Source organism: Magallana gigas, chromosome 4 (assembly GCF_963853765.1).
Source record: "Magallana gigas chromosome 4, xbMagGiga1.1, whole genome shotgun sequence".
NCBI classification, from domain to species: Eukaryota; Metazoa; Mollusca; class Bivalvia; order Ostreida; family Ostreidae; genus Magallana; species Magallana gigas.
This window is the reverse complement of record NC_088856.1, coordinates 1436533-1446250: the sequence shown is the minus strand read 5'-3', so window position 1 is coordinate 1446250 and position 9718 is coordinate 1436533. Positions and strand designations below refer to the sequence as shown.

Sequence of the window (9718 nt, the reverse complement as noted above, 5' to 3'; positions counted from 1 at the left end):
CGGGCTCACCTAATGAGCACAAGTCCTAGTTTGGGCGCAGAGCGCCTTGTTTAGATCACTACATAACAGAAATAATTTGTTCACTTAAGGTCTACTCAGCGCACTGGCACCAAGAAACGGTGTCACTAGGCCTAGTGCCTGATTTGGGTCCGGAATCCTCGAAGTAACACCTCTCCCCAAAGGAATCCGGGCTCACCTAATGAGCACAAGTCCTAGTTTGGGCGTAGAGCGCCTTGTTTAGATCCCTACATAACAGGAATAATTTGTTAACCTAAGGTCTACTCAGCGCCCTGGCGCCAAGAAACGTTGTAACTAGTGCCTGATTTGGTTCCGGAATTTTCGAGGGAACACCTCTCTCCCAAGGAATCCGGGCTCACCTAATGAGCACAAGTCCTAGTGTGGGCGCAGAGCGCCCAGTTTAGATCCCTACATAACAGAAATAATTTGTTCACTTAAGGTCTACTCAGCGGACTGGCGCCAGGAATCGGTATAACTAGTGCCTGATTTGGGTCCGGAATCCTCGAGGGAACACCCCTCCCCCGAGGAATCCGGGCTCACCTAATGAGCACAAGTCCTAGTTAGGGCGCAGGGCGCCCAGTTTAGATCCCTATACAACAGAAATAATTTGTTTACTTTAGGTCAACTCAGCGCACTGGCGCCAGATATCGGTGTAACTAGTGCCTGATTTGGCGCCGGAATCTTCGAGGGTACACCTGTCCCCCGAGGAATCCGGGCTCACTTAATGAGCACAAGTCCTTGTTTATGTCCCTATATAATATGATAATATAGTTATTATAACGATTATTCAGGGCGCCGTGGCGCCATGAACGGTATATTATTGAAGGTTCTGAGACCGGTCACCCCCGGGCAGGACCCCCACCCTCAGGAATCCGGGGTCACCTAATTGTCACAAGTCCTAGTTTAGGCGCCCTGCGCCTTGTTTATGTCCCTATATAATATGATAATATAGTAATTATAACGATTATTCAGGGGGCCGTGGCGCCAAGAACGGCATAATTATTGAAGGTTCTGAGACCGGTCACCCCCGGGCAGGACCCCCACCCTCAGGAATCCGGGGTCACCTAATTGTCACAAGTCCTAGTTTAGGCGCCCTGCGCCTTGTTTATGTCCCTATATAATATGATAATATAGTAATTATAACGATTATTCAGGGGGCCGTTGCGCCAAGAACGGCATAATTATTGAAGGTTCTGAGACCGGTCACCCCCGGGCAGGACCCCCACCCTCAGGAATCCGGGGTCACCTAATTGTCACAAGTCCTAGTTTAGGCGCCCTGCGCCTTGTTTATGTCCCCATATAATATGATAATATAGTTATTATAACGATTATTCAGGGGGCCGTGGCGCCAAGAACGGCATAATTATTGAAGGTTCTGAGACCGGTCACCCCCGGGCAGGACCCCCACCCTCAGGAATCCGGGGTCACCTAATTGTCACAAGTCCTAGTTTAGGCGCCCTGCGCCTTGTTTATGTCCCTATATAATATGATAATATAGTAATTATAACGATTATTCAGGGGGCCGTGGCGCCAAGAACGGCATAATTATTGAAGGTTCTGAGACCGGTCACCCCCGGGCAGGACCCCCACCCTCAGGAATCCGGGGTCACCTAATTGTCACAAGTCCTAGTTTAGGCGCCCTGCGCCTTGTTTATGTCCCTATATAATATGATAATATAGTTATTATAACGATTATTCAGGGGGCCGTGGCGCCAAGAACGGCATAATTATTGAAGGTTCTGAGACCAGTCACCCCCGGGCAGGACCCCCACCCTCAGGAATCCGGGGTCACCTAATTGTCACAAGTCCTAGTTTAGGCGCCTTGCGCCTATTTACCGAGGGATATTTTCCCGTCGGGATCGAAAAACTAGTCGATAAGCATATTTAGAACGGAGTTAGTGCGTTGAAGTTAGTGCGTGCTAGCTTGACTTTGGTAACCCGCAGTGGATGTTGAAATTTGCATGTAAAGATTCAGAATTGGGGGGGGGGGGGGTATGTGGGAGACAAATACGATTGCGGGAGAAATTTGTCTCCCGCGCGGGAGATAGGTTGGATGCGGGAGATCTTAGATTATTATACTCTGTCCCAAGATATTTTGAATTCACGTTTGGACGATTTTTAATAAAAATACACTAACCTGTGAAAGAAGTGCAATTGAAATAGTTGAAAGGGATATTTTCCAAGATAATTTCATTGACACATTATCATCTTTCACTCGGAAAAATTAACAGGAACGAAAACAGATTCCTTACGGAGATTTATAATGGGGAATGTTTACATCGTTTCTCCATTCGGAATACACTCGGAATACATCGCGCAATATTTCAACGTTATCATCCGGGCTTGCTGCAATGCAAAATCTCCGTAGACATCACCTTTTTTAGCATTGTATTGAAACCTGATAAGCTAGCAGGGGCGTTTTGACTGAGAAATCTTGGAAATTTTTCATACTTTTGAATGAACATTGTTTGGATCCTGAGGTATTTATAAATATCAAACAATTAAGCCAAACGTGAATCCAAAATATCTTGGAACAGAGTATAGGCCGTTTTGCGGGAGTCTCCCGCGCAATGCGGGAGGGTTAACAGGTATGTTATAGTGTTTTTCAAATGTAGGAATGATCCAATCTAGTTGCTGCGTCTAAAATAAATGAAATACCGGTTATGTGTTTTTTTATAAATAAAATGTAATAATATTTAATATAACCCAATAGATACATTTAACATTATACTACCTTTAAAGAATAAATTTCTGTCCTCAATGTCTTTGTTTATTTCTTGTTCCGTCAAGTCAAACACACTGCTGTCTGTCTTTTCTTTATCGTTCCAATACAAAACCTGAAATATTTAAATAATTGTAATGTCTGCATGTCCTTATGAAATGATATTATGAATATTAAAATCAAAAATTTAATTATAAAATTCATTTTTTTTGTTTTTAATATGACTATGAACACATACACAAACATTTATACACAAACACTGACGTAGACAAACAAAAACATGAAACATTGAACAGTTTACTAAATTTTAAATATCTTTTGGATTCAGTGTTAAACATAATTACTCTTTTATTATTACTCTTTTATTAAGTTTACATAAAATTTAGTAACATATGAAATTGATATATATCAAAACACATTAAGTAAGTAAAATGCTCACCATTGTATCATTCATGATTAATGAATTATATATCTGAGTAAATATGCTATAACTTTTAATGACGTTTTACATAAAGTAATAGTAATTATTTGTATTGGTTAGGGGAGTAGGATGCCATTTACACCATTTTTGTAAGAATCATGCAGTGCAATTTTGTGACTAAATTACTTTAAAAACTCCATTAGCATGGCTTAATATTTTTCCCTCCCACTGAACATCCTCGCCATCTTCGGACCAGGTATGTATAATCTCTCTACTGAGCAGGTCCATGGGAGAAAAGGAGGTTTCGCAGACAGGTGTTTCAGTATTTTCTTTTCGTAAATTCATTAACATTAGCAGATTGTTTCTTAGTGTTCCTTCGTCAAATAGTTTTCCTTTTTTGCTAAAATTTAATAAATGTTTATGTTGTTTACTAATTTGAAATACTTTCTTATGGATGTTAATTTGTTTTTTCAAGGATGACAATCTGTCTTTTTTGGTTTTAATTTTTTGGAGTTGACTATCAATTTTACTTTCAGTGTCCCACAGTCCTTCTTCTCTGATGTGGTCTATGACTTTGTCAAGTTCGTCTTCTTTTTTCTTCTTCTTTCTTTTTATGTCCTCTTGTTTTTCTTTTAAGTTCGTGAGGTGTTTCCTTAATAAAGTCTGTTTTCTGTGTTTCTCTAAGGTCATAAATGTTCTGGTTTTTTTCATGGTTTGTACAGTGATTTTTTCTTTCTCTTCCTCACTTTTGTTATTGAACCATTCTCAAGTTTTGTTGTTAACATATAATGGTATTATTTGATGACATTGAGGATGATTGTACATGATAATCAACCTGTCCATCAACTGTTCTACACAAATATTGCTTGTGGGACAGGATGAACACTTAAAATCTAAATTCTTTTGTACATTAAAATATTTACCATCTTTTAAAAAATCAGCAAATAATTTTTCTACTTTGGTTTTCAAAACAACACATAAACGTTTGATAAAAACACATGTTAAGTCATCATTAATAGGATATGTAAATAAAAATTCAGAAACAGTATCTTCTAATTCTGGTCCTTCAAATAGTCTAATTTTCTGTCTTAAAGCCAATATAGGTTCTTTTGCACATAAATCTAAAACATGTAAAAATCTTTTAAAAACTGACCCCATTGATAAAATATTGTTCACCTCCATTGTTTTTAACCAATATGGTCCTGTTAATAATTTACATAAAATACCAAGTGCTCTTAAAATTGTTAAAATACATTTGTTTTGTAATGATAAAACAATAACATTCTGGACAAAATTAAAAGAACTCTTTGGTGATAAAATGTATTGAAGTAAAAGTTTGTGTATAAAAAAAGTACCAGCAGCATTATAAAAACAAACATTAAAACGATTTCCTCTTATATTCATTAAAGGAATTCTATCAATGCCCTGGCTTTTAAAATATAAATGAGAAATGTTTGGATTGCCAGTGCCATCTTTAAAAAAAAAATTTGGATACACACCTTAAAATAAACATGGCAAATGGCTCTTTAGTAGAGCTGGTGTGTTCATCAAAATTAATATTTAGCTCTTTTTCAATATGAAAAATTTCTTCCAAACAAACCTCAGAAAATTAAAGAAGGGGATGTACTGAACATTTAAAAGATTGAACATCATGAGATATATCTTCACATGAAATATTGTTAACCTTCTGTTCTGTAGAACTCCTATCTGTCATAAAACATGAAACAGAATTAAAAATTTGATCTTTCTCCCTCTCATTATTGACAATATCATTAAAAATCTCATTGGTAGCACTCACATACGTCTCTCCCTTCCCATCACTCACTTCTCTCACACCTGCTGTCAAAACTTTCTCCCCAGTACTAATTTGAACTGCATAAAAATGATGTCCTTTTTTGTAGTTGCATCTCTATGCATTGTAATGTTACTACTGTTTAAAAGTTCTTCATTCAAATGACATCTACTTAAAACACCCATTTCACTCGTTAAAACAGACGCAGTGCTCTTACTTGGTAATTTGTTTACACTTATATTAAAAATATCTAAAACAGCTTCTAAAACAGGACCAATATGGTGAACACCAATATTTCTACTTCTAAAAAAATAATATAGATTTCTTAATTTATAATTATATATTTGCATTTCCATTGTTCTTTCCCACTGTAAGCCCATACGGAGGAGCTGCAATTATTTCTCTATAATCGCAATTGCTCTGTCAGTATACTATGACGTCATAAAGGTGTAACGTTATATATACTTTTCCATGACGTTATAGATTTAAACCACTATACAATACATCATGTGTTTTTCTCCAACTCCATTAAAATTGACGTATTTACATGTAATATTAAAACATGTTTTTGATAACATTTTAAAGGAATTACTGTTATAACATATCATTGATTCTGTTAACAAATCTATGTGAATTAAAAAGATACAATACAGTCTGAATGCTTACTTTTGATGTAATAGCTAAATGTCAAGGTCTAGGCTAATACAGGGTATTTGCGAGTGGTAAAATGCAAATATAAGTAATAAACAACGATTATTTAGTGAACATGGCGTTATGAATAGCAACTGCTCTGCTGGCATATTTTCCATGATGCGCTAGCGTGCATCATGGAATATGCCAACAGAGCAATTGCTATTCATAACGCCATGTTCACTAAATAACGTTGTTTATTTCTTAAATGGACAACCTTTACCATTTTCTTTAAAATCTAAAACTTTCTTTACATGTACATAATCATCTTCATCTGCTACAATGTCATCTTTTTCAGCGATCAGATTGTCGATTTCACATTTGAGTTCTTCAATATAAGTATTTAGAGTGTTGCACTGAACTCCTTTGTCAACTTTATTATCTTTTTCTTGTTGTTCCTTCCTCTGATATACATTCACTTTTTCTTCCAGTTTCCTCACCTTTTCTTTGGTTCGTTTCATTTTCTGGTTAATTTCTTTAATTCTATAGCCTTGGATTTTTTCTTTAAGTTTAATATTTTCCTTCTTGAGCTGGGATATGATAATGTCTTGTTCAGTTCTTTTTGTTATTTTTTCAGTGTCTGTTTCTGACGGTACACATGTGCTTGCTGGTTCTTTATTGGTTTTTGATGGACATTTGAATTCTTTCCTCTTATATTGCTCATATATCGATTTCTTACTTATAGATTTATTGAATCTTTCAAATTCTTTGATAATTTTTTTAATTTTCCAATGTAAGCTGCTTTTATTTATTTGACACGAATCGATGTGCAGAGTTTGGCAGATTTCTTTATGGACACCATTCATGGAACCATTATGTTTTTTATATATTTGAACAACCTTTTCATTGGTCAAAGACATTGTGATAACGTGTGATGTTATAGAAAAAGAATTTTACCACATATACGCTGTTTGAAGTTAATGAAAGCATAATTAATTTGTGATGTGACGTACACAAATACACATAGACATAGACAATGTACAAATACGTAGACACACAACATAAAACACATATATCTATATCTGTAAAATTACATGTAGTAGGAATTTTGTTAATCCATCAAAAATTGTTTAATATTTCTGTAATGAATAGTGTACTTTCATGAAACATATAGAAGTTTATAGCTTCAAAACATATGCATATATTTGCATTTCCATTGTTCTTTCCCACTGTAAGCCCATACGGAGGAGCTGCAATTATTTCTCTATAATCGCAATTGCTCTGTCAGTATACTATGACGTCATAAAGGTGTAACGTTATTATATACTTTTCCATGACGTTATAGATTTAAACCAATATACGATACATCATGTGTTTTTCTCCAACTCCATTAGAATTGACGTATTTACATGTAATATTAAAACATGTTTTTGATAACATTTTAAAGGAATTGCCGTTATAACATATCATTGATTCTGTTAACAAATCTATGTGAATTAAAAAGATATATTACAGTCTGAATGTTTACTTTTGATGTAATAGCTAAATGTCAAGGTCTAGGCTAATACAGGGTATTTGCGAGTGGTAAAATGCAAATATAAGTAATAAACAACGATTATTTAGTGAACATGGCGTTATGAATAGCAACTGCTCTGCTGGCATATGTTCCATGATGCGCTAGCGCGCATCATGGAATATGCCAACAGAGCAATTGCTATTCATAACGCCATGTTCACTAAATAACGTTGTTTATTTCTTAAATGAATGTTCAGTTGTACGTGTACTACATTTATGAAAATGCTTCATACTACATGTATCATACAAATATTACAAGATATTAAATAAATTGACTTACATTATATGGAAAATTCTTTTCTTGAAATGGAAACTGTCCTTGACAAGCCTAAAAGAACATACAAATATTAAAAACAGACTATAACAAGGGGGAGGTAATAAAATGCAATTATTGATATAGGGAAACGTTTAAACTGTTATCGCAGAAAAGCGCAGCATTTAAAAAAAAATCTTTCGCACGGATACGTAGGTATATATTAGTAGAAGTTCATATGATATCCAACTAATTCCAATCTATGAGCAAATAACTATAAACTGTAAAAAATACATCACTGGTAACGAAAACAATAATTGTATTTTACTGTCACACATTGTGTTATCCAAATTTATTTCACTTTAAAAGTATACAAACAAAGTAAACATTAGTCTGTATCTATTCAACTCATTAAATCCAGTTGTCATTGTTCTAATTTATACTTACAGATAACATTTTTGATATCGCCTATCGTGGTCGTCTCTGACCATCAAATATGGCCGTCAGGTCACAAGTAAGAGTTACCGTTCTTACAATAAAATGGCGTTAGCTGGACTAGTAACATGCAGTGTTCGTATTCGCTGTGGTTTCGTGCTCTTGTATGGCGTGCTGTTGTTGCCATAATGTTATATTTAAGTCCGTGTGACTTAGCCTATGTTTATGTAAGGTAAATTAATCATGTAACTCAAAATACGTTTATTGTTTTATTTATTACGTTCCGTATCCGGCCAGTTTCTGGCAGTCCATCGCCATGGTAATACCTGTCCACCTCTGTCTCACGCCGTGCCATTTCTATTCATCTCGTCCGCTTCCTCACAGGATGGCTTCTTCTACCTTTCTACATGCCCGTGATGGAGACTTGGGACACCAGAGAACTTAAAACTGTACTCTTTATGATGTGTATATATTATGTATATTTGTTTGGTTTTATTTTATATAAAAAAAAATTGTAAATAGAAATCTAATCTTGTTGTGCTTGACTACAGTCACGACGGCTGTCGTGACAGACAATTACAGAGGATAAAAGAACCGGGACCAGGTAGGTATTCAAAAAACTGCAATAATAAGCCCACTTAAACAAAGTATGTGACTCTTTGTGTTTGGTTCCATTAGATGTCCTTTTTAATTTTGTTTTGAAAAATTTCATATTTCAATTCTAAGATAGATTAACACCTTCATGTTAATCAGTTGTTATGCATTTTAACAACTATTTATAAATCCCTTTTCATGAATTATGACCATTTACATCAGAGCAGACAAGAATATATCTATTCCCAGTAGCAATCCCGTTGACAACTTGTTAGAAATCAAACGACACTTCATCGTGACGAATGTTTAAATATTTTATGTATTTTAACAACTATTCATAAATTCCTTGTCATGAATTATATTACCATTGACATCAGACAAAAATATATAGCACCCAGTATATATCTATTTCCAGTATAAAGTAAACATTAAAGTCAATAGTTACTGAGCAGACTCAAATGTTTTTGAAGAATCGGGCCTTACATAAATGTAACGATTTTAACTGTTGCTGGAAATAGTGGCGCTAAATAATTAACATTGTTTCTTAACAGTAATGAAAATGAAATAATGGTCCATATAAATACAATATGCTTGACAAGTCGTGACACCCAAGTAGAAGTAGACCATATCTTTATATCTGGCTACCTGTTGTTCTAGAATGATTTATCGTAGTATCCAAGTAGATCATATCTTTATATCTGACTACCCATTGTTCCAGATTGATTTATCATGATATCCAAGTAGATCATATCTTTATATCTGGCGACCTGTTGTTCTAGAATGATTTATCGTGATATCCAAGTAGATCATATCTTTATATCTGGCGACCTGTTGTTCTAGATTGATTTATCATGATATCCAAGTAAATTATATCTTTATATCTGGCTTCATGTTGTTCTAGAAATATTTATCGTGATATCCAAGTAGATCATATCTTTATATCTGGCGACCTGTTGTTCTAGATTGATTTATCGTGATATCCAAGTAGATCATACCTTTATATCTGGCTCCCTGTTTTTCTAGATTGATTTATCATGATATCCAACTACATTATATCTTTATATCTGGCGACCTGTTGTTCTAGAATGATTTATCGTGATATCCAAGTAGATCATATCTTTATATCTGGCGACCTGTTGTTCTAGATTGATTTATCATGATATCCAAGTAAATTATATCTTTATATCTGGCTACATGTTGTTCTAGAAAGATTTATCGTGATATCCAAGTAGATCATATCTTTATATCTGGCGACCTGTTGTTCTACATTGATTTATC

General features: G+C 34.9%; 1 long non-coding RNA gene across 1 annotated transcript; it reads right to left on the bottom strand.

The window, feature by feature from the left end:
- Positions 1-2611: 2611 nt before the first annotated feature.
- Positions 2612-7964, bottom strand: LOC136274324 (uncharacterized). The gene is made up of 3 exons (XR_010712612.1): positions 7439-7964; positions 2753-2855; positions 2612-2658 (listed from the first exon to the last, which is right to left on the bottom strand). It is a non-coding gene; the product is annotated as an uncharacterized lncRNA (long non-coding RNA).
- Between the last annotated feature and the right edge of the window lie 1754 nt (positions 7965-9718).